Here is an 18,144-nt window from a genome sequence, read left to right on the forward strand (position 1 = left end):
GAACTTGCAATAGTGGTATCCTTGTTTAAGATACATTCATTGCTTTAAAAAAAAACCTTCACAAAGTATTAAACCACAGACTGTGTTTCCTTAAACATTCTTGCCCCAACTTTTCTCAGCACCATATGGCAATTTCTGTTATTGCGACAACAACCCACTTCTTACCTTAACACATGATGTTGCATGGCTGAGAGACAAGTTGTCTAACTCCACATATTACAGAGAACTGTGATAGTTTGTATAGATTTAACATGCTGTTCCTCCTAGTTGAGGAAAAATACTACATTTCTTGAATTGCAAAGAGATTAAGGCCATGATGTTTGCTTACTATTACTTACTCATAAGAAGCTCTAGGTAGCTCTATTTAAGTAGCAGCTGTTGCCTGTACAGACTGGGGAGAGTGGGCTATGTGGAAATGTTCCTTTCTCTATTTCTCCCTTTACCCAGGAATAAAAGGCATACAACATCTTCCCAGGGCATTATAGGAAAACACACAGTACCAAAAAATTTAGTTATGGACTCAGTCCTTCAAACATAAATTTCTTTTCTGATTCCAAGAAAATAAAACTGGGACCAAAATTCTCTCATGGGTTTTAGAACAATCCTATGCCCTTTGAGTAACCACCACCACACAACACCCCCAACTGTAGACATAGACCCCTAGCCACCACCCCGAGAATTCCCATTTAAGACCCTGCAGCTTGCAGTACTCCTGTACACTGTGCAAGAATTTGGGGAGGGAAGATTCAGGTAGCTTTAAAATCATCTGCAAGGGATCCAGCCAATGGGCAGTTCTCTTTGAACCATGCTTAACTGCCTGCCCCTGCATAAATAATACTAGGACAGCGACAGGATCAAGTCTCATGAATACTTCTGATACTGCCTACAAGTTCTCTATACAAAATATACACATAGGGATGCTAACCAGAAAGTAGTCAGAGAGAAACACTATTATAAAATCAAAGTGTCAGGATTGAACTTGAGATTTGTGAATTCTAGATATCTGGAGTCCAGAGCACACCAAAAAATTTCTTCTGACCACTGTGATATTATAAAGATGTTTATTATCAGTCCTTTTCTGGCCTTTTTACTAGACTAACAAAACATCAGACGGAGTCCACAGGAAAGCTATGGCGTACATTTGATTGTGACTACTGGAACTGACACATGCTTAGCTAGTGGGTAGCTCTGACCTCTCTAGGCTTATACAGCAATGATTTCAACAGGCACAGCCTGAGCATAGGGACAACAACTGTTTTATTGTTTTAGATTTTAATTGGTATTACCTTGTTTAATGGTTTAATATGTTTTTAGGTGTTTAAATTATTTATTGTTTTATACTGCTTAAATTGTTTTTATCTGTATGCTGTCCTGAGATCTTAATGATATAGGGCGGGATATAAATGTTATAAATGAATGAATGAATGAATGAATGAATGAATGGCAGGCACGTGTGGATCTTAAGTCACTATTTCTTATTCAGCTTCCATAGTAAGACAGAAGATGCATTCCCTAGCCTATACAGAAGCAGTGCTACCGGCTCTTAAGCCATACCAAGGGATGAGAATGGGATATAGAAAGCAACAGGCAGGTATGTATTGCTCTCCTTGTCTTAGTCTCCATGGTCCAAGGATGCGGAGCGCAATTCCGGATGCTCTGGAAATCCACGTAGGAGAACAAATGTCAAATCATTGAAACATCACTGAAAGGCCGAAAGGACCCAGCCGCTCCAGGCACACGTCTGCTGCTGGAGTATCCAGACGTTAATCAGTGGGTCATCTAGCCTCTCAAAAAGAGGGCATTGCCCCTCTTTTTCCTAGCAGCAGCCCCAACTGGCTGCATCATAATTTTTTGTTTTGTTAAGGAGCTTTTAAAAAAACAAGCTTTTAAAAAAACCACAAGGTCTTCTGTATTTTTGCATGTCTCAGAGGGACTCTGGATCGTGGCCATAATGTTGTGGCCAAAACAGAAGAACGTTCATCATTTTTTACTAAGAAAAAGCGTAAGGACAAAAAATAAACCTGGATAATGCAAGAACACATACAATAGCTCTAAGTCATCCAGTCCTTGGCAATGTTAATCTATGAGAACAGGATGAACTTGCTGGTAAAATAATAAACGAAATCCTTATTCCCTTTTAAGTGACATAAAATAGTTTCTAAGGCTTCAATCCTTCCGGACTGAGGAACTACATTTCATTTCATTTCATTTTAATTACATTTCTATACTGTTCAATAGCCAAAGCTCTCTGGGCAGTTTAGAAAGATTAAATCATAAAAATACATAATGTAAAACCAAAGTACAAAAATATAACAATTTTAAAACTATCAACAGAAAATCACAGGGCCCATTAAAAATATAATCATATGCTGTCAAATGCCTGGGTGTAGAGGAAAGTCTTAACCTGGTGCTGAAAAGGGACAATGTTGGTGCTAGGCAGGTCTCACTGGGAGATCATTCCATAATAGGGGGGCCATCATGAAGAAGGCCCTCTCCCTTGCCCCCTGAGCCTCCCTCAAAGGAAGCACTTGGAAGAGGGCTGCAGATGATGAGCGTAGCATAAAGGCAGGTTCATACCAGGGGAGGCACTTCATCGGGTTTATTTATTTATTTCATTTCTATACCGCCCAATAGCCGAAGCTATTGAAGTCCTGGGCCATGTAAGACTTTATTGATCAAAACCAGACCTTGAATTGGGCTTGGAAACATAAAGGCAGTCAGTGCAAGCAGGCCAGAATCGGTGCTATATGTTTGGGCTATCTGGTCCTTGCTATCAATCTGGGGCACATTAGTGTCCCAGGACGCTAGTAGTCTTGGGGCTATGCACATCACACCTTTTGCTGATTACGCTGGAAGACACAATTTTGGCGCATTAAATGAACACAGACTCAAAGAAATATTTTCCTAGTGGCACATCACAATGCCAAGACAAACAAAGAGGGGAAAAAAGTCTCCTGAGTGCACAGAAATATATTTATTGAGCCTAATGTGTTTTGAATATCTTTTTCAGGGGTGAATGTGAATGTTTGGCCTTCAGCTCTGGTTCTCTGAAGGTATCTGAAATGCAATGAATTTAGTAAATATATTGCTGTGCCCCAGGAGACTTCCTTCCTTTTTTCCTCCCCATATTTGGTGTCTTCCCTCTTTTTTTGGGGGGGGGAGGGGGGTTACATCATGATTCAAACAGATGAGCTACAGCAGCCTTCTGCAACATGGTGCTCTCCAGATTTGTTGGACTGCAATTACCATCATTCCTAGACAGCACGCCATACTGAGAATAATGGGAGTTGCTGTCCAACACACCTGGAGGGCACCAGGCCAGGGAAGGATGACCTACAGCCAAATTATCCATGCTCTTCCCTTTCCACTTTATCAGTCTCGAAAGTCGGGAGAGGGGAGAACAACTGGAGGGTGAGAAACCTGCCTTGGCCTCACTGATGTCGTTCTCTGTACAGACACCAATAAAATAGCAGTTCTGATTTAAAACTTTTAACAAATGCAGAGAATGATTTCCTGAGGAAATTGAAATGTTAAATACTTGGAAGTGAAACCATATGTTTGCAGCGATGTAGTGAACATAGCATTTGTGAGGACAACAGGTAGTAAAATGACAGGCCTCACCAGTTAGGAGAAACTTTAAGACCAAACTACTGAGAGTTGCTTATCTTTTCAGAATCTTTATTTAGAAAACAAACACAGGCGTGGATTGTTCTGCTTTTGGAATGGGCAAGGTGGTGGGTGGGTGCATCATCCCACTGCAACTCAACATGCCTTCTGTTCCAAAAAGCCACTCCTGAAGGCTGGGGGACCCCCCACAATGGCACAGGGGTGCAATTAGAAGAGGGAATTGGCAAAAATCGGGAACCCTTCCTTGTGTGGGTGGATGTGCCTTCTGCTCACACATCAGCTCCTTTGCATCCAAGCCACAGATCAGCCTTCCCTAAGCTGCTGCCCTCCAGATGTTTTGTTCTGCAACTCCCATCGGCCTCGGGCAGCCAAGGGTCAGGGATGATGGGGGAGTCGTCCACATTCGGGAGGGTGCCATGGTCAGGAAGACTGCCATAGATTATAAAAGGAACAAATCTATCAACAGACGCAAAAAAAAAAAATGTCTTGGAAATCTGTTAATAGAAGGCTGAAGCTGCAATCCTACACACACTTACCTGGGTGTAAGTCCCTCTGAACTCAGTAGCACTAACCTCAGGATAGAGCATTGCACTGTGTGTATAATCATCTTTCTAAACTTTTATCTACCTCATTCTTCTTTATTTCCCAAACTTGTCATGAAAGGTTGTATCACTTCTCTGCTTTGAGAGATTTTAGTAGAGTCGTTTGTTCCCCACTCCTTCCCCAAAAGACACCCAGCTCCAGCTCCCCACTGCCCTGAGACTGCAGAACTGAAAGGAAGAACATTCTGGCCCCATCCATTCGTCAGAGAACTAAAGACTGCTGGGTTATGGAGGCGGGGAAGCCGTTTTTATATTATTGCAATGTCTTGTAAGTCTTTCAGTTGAAAGGTGGGATATAAATCTTGTAAATGGGGACTGCTGGCCGACGGGCCAGTTTGGCCTGTCAGGCTTGCAAGGAGGCTGTTCCCCAGCCCTGAAGCCACTGCCTCTCAGAAGGTAAGGGTGGGAGAGTGACTGAAGTGCAGCTCAGTCAGTCTCCTTCACTTCTACATCAGAAAGTAAGGGAAAGGTATTGAGCAGGCTCAGTTTTGTTCCTCCTCTGCATTCCCCATGCAGGGAACACGATGGAGGACTGAAGTAGGCTCCTGCAGAGAGAGGCAGCAATGACTCCCTCCCTTTCTGTGCACAGAGCCTACATTCTCCACACAGAGAGAAGCACGGAGCAATCATCCTGTCTCTTTTTGCACGGAGAAAAGGAGTTTCTCCATGCAGAGGGAGGCACCAGAAATTCTCTGCACAGAGAAACTCCCCTATTTTGGGGGGGGGGCCTTCAGGCAGAAAGGGCAAGGGTTCAGGAGGGAGGGTCCACCACCTGACATCATGTAGACCCCAGGGGAAGGGGAGCCAGACGGGAACCTGGCCCCTTGAGGGATACAAGTGGAAGTGACCAAAGATGATCTTCCCTTAGACAGAACACATGGGTATGTTGAGAGTATAGAACAAAATTGGCTAGAGGTAGTGAGATTTTCTGTCAGCTTCGCCTGTACCATTAAATGGCACGTCACATGTTCTTTGAAGACCTGAGTCATTGCTCTAATGTTGGCGCTTCTGTCAGCCAGACAGCTTTGGTGGATATGAGTGCATTCAAAATGGCAAGAAAATCAAACTGTCTCCCTGGCTGTCTGAAAGGTACCTAGGGCAAGGGTGCAGCACCTCAATCTCAGAGGCCATATCTGGCCCTCCAGGGATCACAATCTGGCCCTCCGAGGTTCCCCAGAAGGGAACTTATGTGAAGTCCCCTCCCCCATTTTAAAAGGTTGAAATGCCTCTCCCAAGGCTTAGTTACTGCAAGTGAGAGCTTTAAGCTAAAGGATGCTGGCATTTTTGGCCCCACCCCCTTTGCCTTCCACCCTGCCTACCACTGGAATGTGCCCCACCCACTCACATTACAAACTGGAATGTGGTCCTCAGGCTGAAAGAGGTTCTGCACCCTGACCTAGGGTCTCTATGGTTGGAATCCCTGAGTCTCAGCTGGAGCGCAAACCATGGCTAGAGCTTATCCCTCCCTCTCCCCAGTAAGCTGTTGAGCCACTGCCCTGCCCTGCCCTCCTCCCCTTCCCTCCTCACACTACCCACTTCTGTCAAAGCTCTCCCTTTGCAGGCGGGAGGTTGTCCAGGGCTAGGCCTGAGAGCCCTTAAGGGCATGGACTGAATTTGGCTGTCAGCCGTCTCTTCCAGACCTTCAAACCTCCCACTGCTCAAGCAGGAGCCTTTCCCACTATGAGAAGCCTCCCCACTTGAGAAGGGGGAGCGTCTCCCAAGCCATGTTTCATTGCAGGGTGCTGCTTGTTCCCTCGATTTGCACCGTTCAGAGGTGAATCTACAGCACCTTTTAAGCAGCCAAATTACATATGAAACTTCAGTTGTCTCCACGTGAAGCCAATAAAGAGCATACACTAATCCACCCTGATTTTAAAGAAGATTAAAGCTGCTTCCCATCAAAAGCTTCTTTATGGACTCCTTAAAAGGGCTTAGACATTGTTTTGGCTGCAGCAGTAAACAGTGCCTGTATAACCATTGAATAAGAGATCAAAATGCAAAGCCAGAAGATGGGCCGATGCATGTGGCGGCAGGAGTGTTGGGGCGGGGGAGGGGAGAGTTCCATGTCTTCTAATAATAGGGTTTGGACAAAAGATCATCCTAGTATTCAGTTCACAAAGACTCCTAAAGTCAAGCACATTATATTCCTTAGAGAAACTACGTACATCTTTTTCTTACATATACAGACAGTATGGCTAGAATCCAAAGAGGTACTTTAGGGGTGTTAAAGGGCTTGCGCACACCTGGTGGGATTTTTTTTGTCTTTGAACATTGTACTGCAACGCCATAACACAAACTGCTTTTGAAAGTCCCCTGGGGTTGCCATGAAGTATGAAGGACTGTTGTTTGAGCTCAAATCCCCCTCGGATGCATGGAACTGGTTGTGCAGTACCTGGCTTATGGAAACCATAACATCCGTTAACACTGTTTTCCCACAGGCCAAAGCTAGTGCAACTAATTCACTAGCTTGGCACGCTGTAGTGGTGGGCAACTTTTCTGGGACACTGTGATGGAAACCTACTGAGAGGTGCCTGTTTCACTACTGCTGAGTGTCAGGATTGATTCTGAGCTCAGGGAGATCGTTAGCAGCTCAGATTCAGAATAGGAGCAGCCAGAACTGGGGGAGGCATTTTCACAAGCCAGTTCTGACATGGGTAGGCGTGCTTCTCAGGTTACCAGCTCCCAGATGGGTGGGCATGAAGCTTCCTCCTTATGCCCCTCTGTGAGAAGCAGCGAGCAGGAGGAGGAGGGGCTTGAGGACTGTGTCCTAAGAGACACGAGGTAGTGGCGCAGAGCTAAGAGGGAAACGTCAGGGGCGGAGCGCAGACGGTCGACCCGGTTAGCGATGCATAAGAGGTTACACAGGGAAGCATCACGCAAGGGGCGGGACCTCCCTCCCTAAGTTAGCCTAGCCAGATCGTCTCCCTTTCAAACTGTGGGCAACTTTCGGTGATCCCATTTGAATCCCCTGGAGGCATTCCTTTGTAGCCAGAGAGTCTTCGAGGATTTGCATCTGTAATGAACCTGTGAATAATGAATTAAAGGCAAGAGACTGAAGCCTCTCTATTTGTGTGTGTGTGCGAGTGCTTAAGGATAGAGGGGGCTAAGGGATTTGTGACACTGAGAAGGAATAACAGCCTTCTCCACCCCAGCGACTTCAAGATGTGTTGGACTACAACTCATATCATTCCTGCTCAGCACTGGATTTGTAGTCTAACACATCTGGAAAGCACCAGGTTGGGGAAGGCTGAACTATATTCCCCAACCCATCCAAGGCCCATGACCTTTAGAACCTGTCTTTAAAGAATGTTTAAACTGCAAATTATTTTGTTGTGTTAAAAACTAAACACTTCACTGCTCTACCAGATACACATTCATAAAAAGGCTTCAGAAAAGGAACAACGATCAAATAACGCCTATACTATGCCAGCCGCACTGGTTACCGTTGCTTTTCCAAGCCCAGTTCAAAGTGCTGGTTTTGATTTTTAAAGCCTTAAATGGTTTGGGACCAAGTTACTTGAAGGACCACCTTCACCCATATCAGCCTGCCTGTACTTTAAGATCAGAAAGGGAGGCCCTTCTCATTTGCCCACCCATGAGAACCGTCAGGTGGATGATCACATGTGAGACGGCCTTCTCTGCAGCGGCCCCACACCTTTGGAACAAGCTGCCATCAGCGGTCCGCCATGCTCCGTCTTTGCAGACTTTTAAGAAGGCCTTGAAAACATATTATTTTACCTCTTGATATGACTGCTATTGTTGCAGTTACTGCTGTTAACATTGTTGCTGGTTTTATTGTTGGCTTTTACTGTTGTTTCTATTGTTTTTATGTTTTTAACACTTTTAATATTTTAACTGTTTTTATGTATTTTATTGCTGTAAGCTGCCTTGGGAGGGCTTCTGCCCTGAAAGGCTGCCAAGAAATATTTTACATAAATAAAACAAACCAAAAAAATGAGAATGCACAGCTATTCACTCCCCATAGCAATCCCTCACTATCAATAGTGTAGTGGTAAATTTTGAAGTGTAGGTTCTCATCATGACAGTCCCCATAGCCACGCCCCCAAGAAGAGTCCAAAATGGAAGGCAGCGGTGTTGATCCATATCAAGAAACCAATTCTAGGAGTTTTCATCTCCACCAGGAGCAGGTCTTTTGAAAAGCTAATGGGTCAATTACCCATTGCACAAAATACTTTGCATTACAACAGGGAACAATATATTGTTGCTGGGAAAATTAATAATGCCCCAGCTACTGTGAGGACTGCATTAAGCTCAGAGGGAAAAGGGAGTTCTGAGGGGCGAGGCAGGTGACGCCAGCATCCCCGCTAATCAAAAAGTGCTGGCGCTGTATCCCTAAGAACCCTGGCTCCACTACACCACTGCACACTATTTCAAAACTCTAAATTCAAAAATACCAGGAGCATGTGCGTTCCCAATCTCCCTAAAGAAGCAGGTGGGAGCAGGCTTCCCCCTTTCCCCCAGTGAGGTCCTTCTCAGTGTTGCAAGGTTCTTCCCCCTGCCCATTACATTCATATATATCACATGCGATTGCTAACAAATGAAGGCAGGGAAAGTAGTGCACTGCAGCGGGAAATCACTCCTATGGCTTCAGAGAAATGACTGCTTGCAACCCCCCCAAGAAATAAGTCTTTGGTGAAACCCACGGTCTCCCTTGGTAGTCAATTTAATCATAAGTTCACCTTGATCTTAAATGAATGCCATGGAAATTGGCCTATCCGGGTTAACACATTTTACAGAATATTCATACAAAGTGCTATTTATTTAGTATTAAGCAGCAAGGGAAATAAAGGATACCAGGCAGCACTTAACACTGGGTCGGTGGCCGCCATATGAAAATCAGTAAATGTTTTAGGGTGGTTGGACTCTAAAAGCCCACTGCATTTAAGGCTGTGTATATACAATCATTTCTGACATGCAGCAGGAATGACTTCCCCTTTAATGCTACCATCGCACTAACAGATTGATATCTACCCGAACATAATAGAAGAACAGGGAAGAGTCTTCTTATGGGGTGGTGGTGCGATGGCAGGAAAGCCTTTTAATTCCTATTTCCTAATTACAGCCATTCTCCTACTCTCATAGAATTTAAAGGAGATGTGAAATTGACTAGACCAGAGGTCAAGCAGCTTCATCTAGACTATTTCTTTCCAAATAATGAAGGAAATGTTTTCATTTGTAAAGGGCTATATGAGGGCATATACAGGTATATGCAATCCCTTTAGCATATTTAAATAAAACAACAATTTACAGGAACGGGAAATAGAAAAGGAAGTGGTGTCTTCTTTGTTCACTGATTGTAAGCCGCTCCGGGAGGCTTTTTTGGCTGGGGAGTGGGATAAAAATACAATAAAAAATAAATAAATAAAAAGTGTGCTACTACTTGTCATAAGCACTACCCAATAGGCACCCAAGATAGTCATCCTGCCAAAATGTACAAATCGGTTGTATTAGGTGTTATATATTTGTTACAAGCTTCTTTAAGAATTTGGTTTTGGGCAGCATATAAATATTCAAAATAAATGAAAATAAAAATCAGTGCTGGTCACACTTCTCCAGGCTTGTTTCATCTTTTCCATTTGGTGTGTTATAAATTCTTTCTGTGCCTCTATGGGGGAAAAGCTGAGATAAAGATGGAAGGATTGAATGAATAAATCCCACAGAGTTGGATTGATTAGACACTATGATGAAGAAGAAAGTGGGCGGGGGTGGGGGGAGGCTAGAGTGTCCTCTGTACATAATTCAGGTAGCAACAGCTCTAAAACACTGTTTCCAAATCTCTGAAAAGCTATAACCTTCAATTAAAATGTACACCTTCCATCAAAGTGGGGGTCTATAGTCTTTATTTCTTGTTGTTATGCAAGTCCATGCTGTGGGTGTCTAAGACAACAAATTCTCTTTGGGTGTGTGTGTGTGTGTGTGTGTGTGTTTCCATTTTACAGAGACTGAACACAACACCACAAGCACTGTCTTGAAGACAAGACTGTTTAAGTAGGCCACACCATCAGCACCACACAAGTGCAGAAAGCAAATTCCAAAAACAGCCTCTGTGAAGAAGCTGCCACTAAAGCAATAAATGCCACCACTCTGCAGTTAAATGCACCTTGGTCATTTCCATTTTTCTTTCGATTACATGCTGAAGTCTATTAGGCCATTTGAAAAGTTAATCATTTGCCAAATTTCTTATATTAAGCTGCAACCATTTCCAGTTAGCGGCATACTGAAAGAAAGGGCTTGGAGCAGGGGGGAGGATCCATTAACACTTGCATAATTCAAAGCTGTCTAGACCTAGTATGGTACAGTTCCAGCCTGGAGCGTGTTTTTATGCCCAAGTTATTTCCCCCTTGAATGCAGAATTTTATAATGGAAACTTTGACAGATCCTCAGCTAAGCCCCTAGATTGGGTTCAGCCTTGATGCCTATGATGCTGGTCTAATTAATTAAAAATATAGATGCAATCAAGCTTTGACAATAGAATTATTTTAAACTGGTATTTAAGTCTTGCCAGTTTAATTTTTTCTGCTTGTCAGCTGTGTCACTTAAAAACAAACAAAAATCATTTCCCATCTTTATTTATGAAATTTAATTATTCAGATTCACACAATGTTAGCTTTGTCTTCTCTCTTATTTTCTTTTTATATCCTCCCCTTCATTCACGGCATTATGCTACTGGGATAAATACACCATGGATTGCAGAAATATTACTTTAAAGATGGAAATGTTCCAAGACAGAAACCAGGCCAGTATTGCAAACAGTGCTTGGAGAATATTTCAGTGGCTTCCAAATTAAGTGTGCTTCAATGTTGCCCACAATATCCTTTTATAAATTTGTTTTCTACAAACATTTGGAAGGATGTTTTCTTTCTTTTCGTGCCACTGGAAAGTAGAATACCACACGCACTTGCACAAATGTGTTCCTATAAATATTTGCACCAGAAATGTTTATGGGAAAATCTTTGTGAATTTTGGAAAGCAACAGGAAGAAGAATTAGCACATATCTTTTCAAGACATGCTCAGCAGTAGCAAAGAATAAAGTAAGCTGTTTAAAGTGCTTTAAATCTTCCATTATTTAGTTATTTTGATTTTTTTTAACACCCAAGCTTTTGATACAAGTTCTTCAAGGTGGAAGAAACAAACAACACGACAATGAGACTATCTGAGGAAACCGATAAGCATAAAAATAAATACAGAAACAAGAAATTGTTTCTAAATTTATTTTAGACTGTCTAAAATCAGGAGTAGGCAACATGGTGCCCATGGGCATCAATTCACCCCCAGGCACCTTTCTTGGTGCCTGCCAAGGTGCCCTGGCCCACCTACTTTTGGGGTGTGTGGCTTAAGTTAACACATTTTATCACTGGCAGCTGGGTTTGCTTCAAAGCAAAGTGAGGGCCTCCAGCCACTGCCATCTTCATTTCCCATAAATGCCTCTGGGCCACACATGGGGCTCAGAGACAGTCTTAGAAAATGAGGACAGTGCTTTGTGGCAGGCCGATACTTTCCTCTGCAGCTTGCCCAGCCAGCGAGTAAAAGAAATGATAAAACAAAAAGGGACTCCTGTCACTTCTCTCTGGTAAGGAAGGACTAAAGAGAGCAGTGGGTGGGATTACGAAAGGCAGCAGGAAGCCAGCTTGGGTGGGTGGCTGGGTGGTCAGGGAAGCCAGCTGGGAGCGCTGGGGAGGGTTGTCTGCTTGTATGTCTGAATGGATGGGGCCTGCATGTGAAAGAGAGAGGGAGAGAGAAAGGGTTTAGGATTCTGGAGAGACCCTGAAAAAGAGTGAGTGTGGTTTTTTGTGTGCTTGCAGTGAGGAGGAGAATGAAGGGGACATGTATCTATGCACTTTGTGACTAGCCATGCCTCCCATAACAGCCATTTTGTGGAGGTGCCCACCACAAAATTGCCAGATGTGCCCATGACCCCCAAAAGGTTGCTAATCTCTGGTCTAATTAACAAGTCTTTAAAGCCTGCTTAAAATGGCCAGGGTCTCAGATCTGGTCAAATTGGTTGCATCATTCGGGGGCAATCATTAAGAAGGCCCTCTTCAGTGTGGCACCAACTTAGTAACAATGGAGCTGCATAAGACCTGTGCAAGATCTGAAAAGAGCTGCAAGGTTCCTATGAAAGAAGACACTACCTCAAACATCCTTCCCAAAGCCAGACTGTAAAGGCTTTTTCAGGTAAGCGCCAGAATAATGGATTTTAGCCCAGAAATAATCTTGTAACCAGTGGAGCTCAAGTAGGATCAGTTTACATGTTCCTTGGAACTAACAGCTGAAATCTATCTGGCTACCACATTCTGGATTTGTTGCATCTTTTGAACCACTTTCAAGGCCAGCCTCATATATCGTGTGTTACACTAGTCTTACCAGAAATAATCACAGATGGTTATCTCAGAGGCTTCTGAGAATCCTATCCCCTGCTGGGTTACTATCAGCAGGGCAGAAGGAGCAACAGAGGCGATGTTTGCCTCTCTGTCCTTTATTTCAGCAGTTTCAACTAGAATGGCCTCAGAGCCCATCCAGTGGAGTTGCACAGCCAGGGGCAGGGATGGGACTTGAGAGGCAATAGAATCTTGCAGATCCTGGTCTTTGTCCTCCCTCTTCTCCTCACTCCCTGACACACCCCTTTTTTCCTCTCCCCATCCTCTTCCAAGATCATGACACCAACTTCAGAAGAGGAGCCATCATGGAGCTTTCCACCTGGGAGAGGGAAGGGATGAAGATCAGAGTGGGGATTTTCACTGCCGAGGTCATACCTCTGTCCACAGCCTTGGAGGTGAAAACCCCCAGTACCCTATAGCCCCTCAGACAATGTCTAGGGGCCACGGTATTGCTCTGCTCAGGTTTTATATTTTATCATGTTGTATTTGGTTTTTTAGCTTTTGCGAACCACCCAGAGGGCTTTGGCTATTGGACAGTATAGAATGGAGGGAGGGAGGGAGGGAGGGAGGAAGTGTAATGGATTTTACACACACACACCTGTGTCCTACATATGCTAATTAAAATAGAACCCCATATAAATGGAATTCCCATTTACTTGCACCAGAATTCTTCATGTTTTGTACATAATCAGCTGTTTCACAACTATTATTCAACATCTTGCCTCAATTCTTTTTTTAATATTCAATAAAAAGTTTCTGAAATGATACTTTATTTGCATCTATGTAATTAAGTTTATTTTTGTGGGTGTAATATTCCAATGGTGTTGAGAGTTGACTGATGGCAAGAGAAAAATGATGAACGTTAAAGGTCACGTCAAGGGTTTAAGGGCGTTCCTTGGAGTTGTGTGAATAAAGGTTTTGTAGTCTGTATTTGTAGTGGCTTTGGCACTGGCAGTTGTGTTAAAGTACCCTGTCATCAAAGGAGGCAATGAGTAAAATAACTCCTCTACCTCCAGACGCTTGTGTCCGGTTATAGCTGCTTTGACTGAAATACATGACTTATTTTCCTTTTCTAGTGTTTTTATTTAATCTTCTGCTTGATGATATCCACTTACAGAGTAGTATTTCAGAGCAAAGGTCTATTCTGAATGCTTAAAAAGATTCTGGAACTGTTGTTGTATGTAGCACAAAGCAAACATTTTGTTCCAGGAAACTACAGGAAGCATACTGCAACTAATTTTGTGCCTTCTAAAAAGGAGCCTGCAGAACTACTCAGTGGCACCTGAAAAAAGAAGAAACCCTCAAAAGAGGCTTAAAGAAGTCCCTAGAACTCCAATGGAGGGCACATTATTTCATACAATGTGGGACCACTCAGCAGCATCAAGACCTTGGATTAAAGTAGGCATGTGGGGAACCCTTTTTCTGTTGAGGGCTGCATTCCTTTGGGGTAATCTGTTGGCAGGCACATGCCAGTGATGGGCAGGACCAGAATCAAAAGTGAGTGGGGCCACCTTCTCTTTCTGACACCCCTTTCCCTCCCTTTCTCCCCCCCCCCGGCTTTTTTCCTGCCCAGCAGGCTGCCAGAGGAGGGACAGATTACTCCTGCCAGAGGTCAAAACTGATGGCTTGCAGGGGGCTTTCAAAATTAGACCAAGGCTCGCGTGAAATTGGGCTGAGGACCACATGTGGCCTGGGCAGCAGGTTGCCCACTCCTGGTTTAAAATGTATCCATAAATCAACTTGACCCTACAAACATTTCTGTTGCTTAACATCAAAAACACTTAGGATTGCCTATGTTCCAGTGAAGCGGAACGGGAGGAAAGTCACGCTAAATGAATACATAGAGCCACCTTAACTGAAAAGAGACATCCATCAGAAGTGGAAATCCACAATGTTATTCCCACCGATCTGTGCAGGCTTACCATATGGCAATCTGTAATGCCCAGGAGAAGACAACAAGGAGATACTTATCATGCCATCTGATGGCATATACAAGTCACATTTGAATAATTTGGGCCTCAGTGGCTGACCCATCAACTTAATGTGAAACAAGAAACAATGCCTTGGATCCAGCATATCCCTTCCACAAATGGAAGGCTTCCTTCTGTTGCAAGGGGGTTGGTGATCCAGCAGGGGCTCCCAGTCATGGAACGCTGTGGGGAAGCAATTTTCCTCAGTTCAACCTCAGTAGGAAGACTCCTGTACCGTCTTCCTACACTCTTCTGGGGGGTCCTCCAACTCTCTGGAGCAGATTTTGGGGGGTGCAGGGGAAAGGGAAAATGGGGGGAACTTGCACTGGATCACCAAATAGTTCTAACAAGTGAAATGCAGAGGTAGCATTAGTCAGCCGGATCTGTGTAATAATTGTCTTGTGGTTTATTACTGAAACAGAATAGTTACACTCATACCCTGTGTGGCTGGACAAATGCTCAGGATATTTTAAACATATGGTGCTAAAATGGTAGCCGCCTGTCCACTTTACTTGGCACCTGGAAATATGAACGTGCAAATATTCACATACAATGAAAAAAGTTGTGATAGATTTACTTACAGAAATAGGAAAAGAGAATAGAAACAGAAAAGGGCATTACCACTAGGAGACAGCTGGTAGCAAAGTCTACTAGTTATCCGGAGACTAATCACTTTCATGCAGTATAATTTCTCCTACATGGATTCAGTTCATGGAAGAAACCCATCTTTACACTGGATGGCGCCTTGGTACAGGGCTTCCCAATACAGTGCCCGTGGGGAATTCAAGTGGCACCTACAAAACTCTCCACTCCCTGCTCCCTTCAAATTTTTATTTTTAATTGTAAAAACTTGAAAAACATTAGGATACCAAGTTCTCCTTCCTGTTCCTGAACCTGCTGCTGATCAGCTGTTCAGTGGACAGGAAGAAAAGGAAAGATCTGCTTCCTGGCCTCACCCAGTCTTCTTCTGTCCACACAAACCTTCCCCTTTTGCTCTCTCTCTATTGCTCCATCCCAACCACTAGCCTTGCTATTTCTCTCTACCCAACCTCTTTTCTCACCACTTCTCTACCTTCCTAGCCCCTAGCTAGGAAGCTAGAAAAATAGCCTTGCTCTTTCTCTCCCATTCACCCCTTTGTCATGTTGCTTTGCTCCACCCCAGCCTCTAGCCTCATACTTTCTCTCCCCACCCTCTTTATCTTGCTGTTTGTCCCCATCCCAGCCTCTAATCGCACTCTATCCTCTCTACATATTTACCTTGTTATTTTCCCCTCCCTCCCAGCTTGTAGCCTCACTATTTCTCTCCCTCCACCTCTTTCGACTAACCAGACCCCCATGGCAGCCATTTTGTGACTAGCCCCATCCTCCACCGGAGACATTTTGTGGTGGTGGCCACAGCAGTTTTCCAAACTCCCAAATTTGCCCATGGGTCCAAAGGGTTGGGGACCACTGCCTTCGTATGCTACATATTAACTTCACCATGTGTACACCTGGCAGAAATTCATAATCACATGTATGCACATAGCAAAATAAACACATTTTCCCATGTAAGTCATTTGTGCAAATTACCAAAAAGTCTAAGAATATAATGGGAATTTAGGATGGTTGTTTCACGAGCCACATCAAATATAATATAAATGTTTCAAGATTTGAGAGGAAAGATAGAAAAATGCAGAATTGCATGCCTGACTTGAAAGGGAAAGTTGTTTCTGCCAGCACTTTAACATTAGGAGGCATTGATGGAGCAGTGCATCTCTGCAAAAATATTATCCATTTAACATAGCCAAAGTTAGTGAGAGTATGGGCTACTTGCCACAAATGCTGGATATAGATGCTAAGACATGCTCAAGCACTTGTTTACACTTCCATCCAATTTTTTCAGACATTCCCAAGTTTATTCTTCTTGTCCTGGCACAATCTGTTAATTCATGCCCTTTTTGTTTTCCATGCTTGGGCAAAAAAACCCTTTTGTCTCCTTTATCATTCAATTGTCAAAAGTTCCAATGACTCTTTAGAATTACACACACACACGAGGTACGTAAGTGTCAGTTCCAGGTATTCTACTGAGGCCAAACCAGACATGATCCCATTCACACAATTAGTAATGTTGTGATTTAGGTCCCTCAATCTGGATTGAAATCTCTACAAGGGCAGGTATGGGGACTTTAATCCTTTGCCTTCCACTGTGGTCCCAGTCTAGATTGTGCCTCCCATGACTGCTAGTTACATTGGAAGGAAAGCTTCCATTGGTGCAAATGGGATCCAGATCGGGGGGAGGAGGCATTCCTGCAATTTACATTTTTTAGAAAAACATTCACACAATTGCAAATTGTGTGAAAGGTATCACATATAGTTTGGTCTTGAATAAGAAGTTTCTCGTTTAAAAAAAATGTTGGTAGTTTAAAGAAAACATCCATTCTCAGGTTCAAACACATAACACTAATCCATAGTATGAATAGTTGAATTCTGGGTTGTCATGTTGTGTATACCCAACCATGTTAACCACAAACAACCCAGAAAGAGGACCTATGGTTGGTTGTTGGGTTGTGAATTCTGGGTTGTTTAAACTAGGGGTGAATCCAGAACTGTGGGTTGTTCATGGGTTATTTTTTCAGGCTACAAAGGTGGCAGGCAAAGGTGGTTAAAAAAAAAACCCCACCCACTCTACATTCCAGTATGTGAATGGGATACAGGGAGGGAGTGGGCAAAGGAGGAGAGAAGCAAATAACCTAGGGATTGAGAAAACAAACCACAGTTTGTTCAATCATCTGCCAGACAAATCCTGGGTAAGGCAACAAGCCATGGATTAAATAAACTGTGGGTTAATGTAATGTGCAAACCAGGTCTTAAGAGTACTTCTCTAATATGCATTAGACTGAACTTCATTTTTACATGGTAGGGGGCATGTATTTACACACACACACACACACACACCAAGAATGATAATTCTTACGCATCAATGTGCTTTGAATTGATTATTTTGGGGCAGCTGAGCTTACAACGTATACAACAAAAGTATGTTCAGGGACAACGATTTTTAAATATGTATAGGATCTGTGATGAATAATGTAAAACAGCCTGAGTGTGTTGATGTTTTTGTTGTTACATAATTGTTACTTTGTATCTCGTAAATAAAATACTTAATTTAAAATGTGCTTTGAATTGATTCTAACAGCATGTATAGCTCTCCTGAGATCTCCTTGCACTCCACAGTTTTCTTTTTCTCGCAAGGCAAGGGCTTCTGAGGTTACAACTCCCAGGACAGTCCAACTTCAAAAATTCAAGGTTGAGTCATTGACCATGCCTGTAAAATGCCAGCAATGGCAAAATATGAAACATCAAAAAGCCTCAATGTATTTCTTTCTAAGCAATGAGTTGCTGGGTTTAGATAGAGTGTAAAGATATAGCTGGAATATGGAGGCTTAGGGAATAATATCTGTTGAAAATATCCTAGTTAGCCAGCAAAAAAAGTGCTTGAAGTGGGAATTGTGACAGCTAGCACTGAGCCCGCCCCAGTCAATGGAAAGTTTCATTGGCACCTGAGA

At 43.3% G+C, this 18,144-nt stretch overlaps 1 protein-coding gene across 1 annotated transcript in view; it reads right to left on the reverse strand.

Annotated features, from left to right (window-relative positions):
- Window positions 1–18,144, reverse strand: part of GRK5 (G protein-coupled receptor kinase 5) — a 240,768-nt gene that overhangs the window by 120,026 nt on the left and 102,598 nt on the right. The window lies entirely within an intron of this gene.

This window comes from Heloderma suspectum, chromosome 3, assembly GCF_057233095.1.
Source record: "Heloderma suspectum isolate Gila_16-S chromosome 3, 16-S_ref, whole genome shotgun sequence".
Classification (NCBI taxonomy): Eukaryota; Metazoa; Chordata; class Lepidosauria; order Squamata; family Helodermatidae; genus Heloderma; species Heloderma suspectum.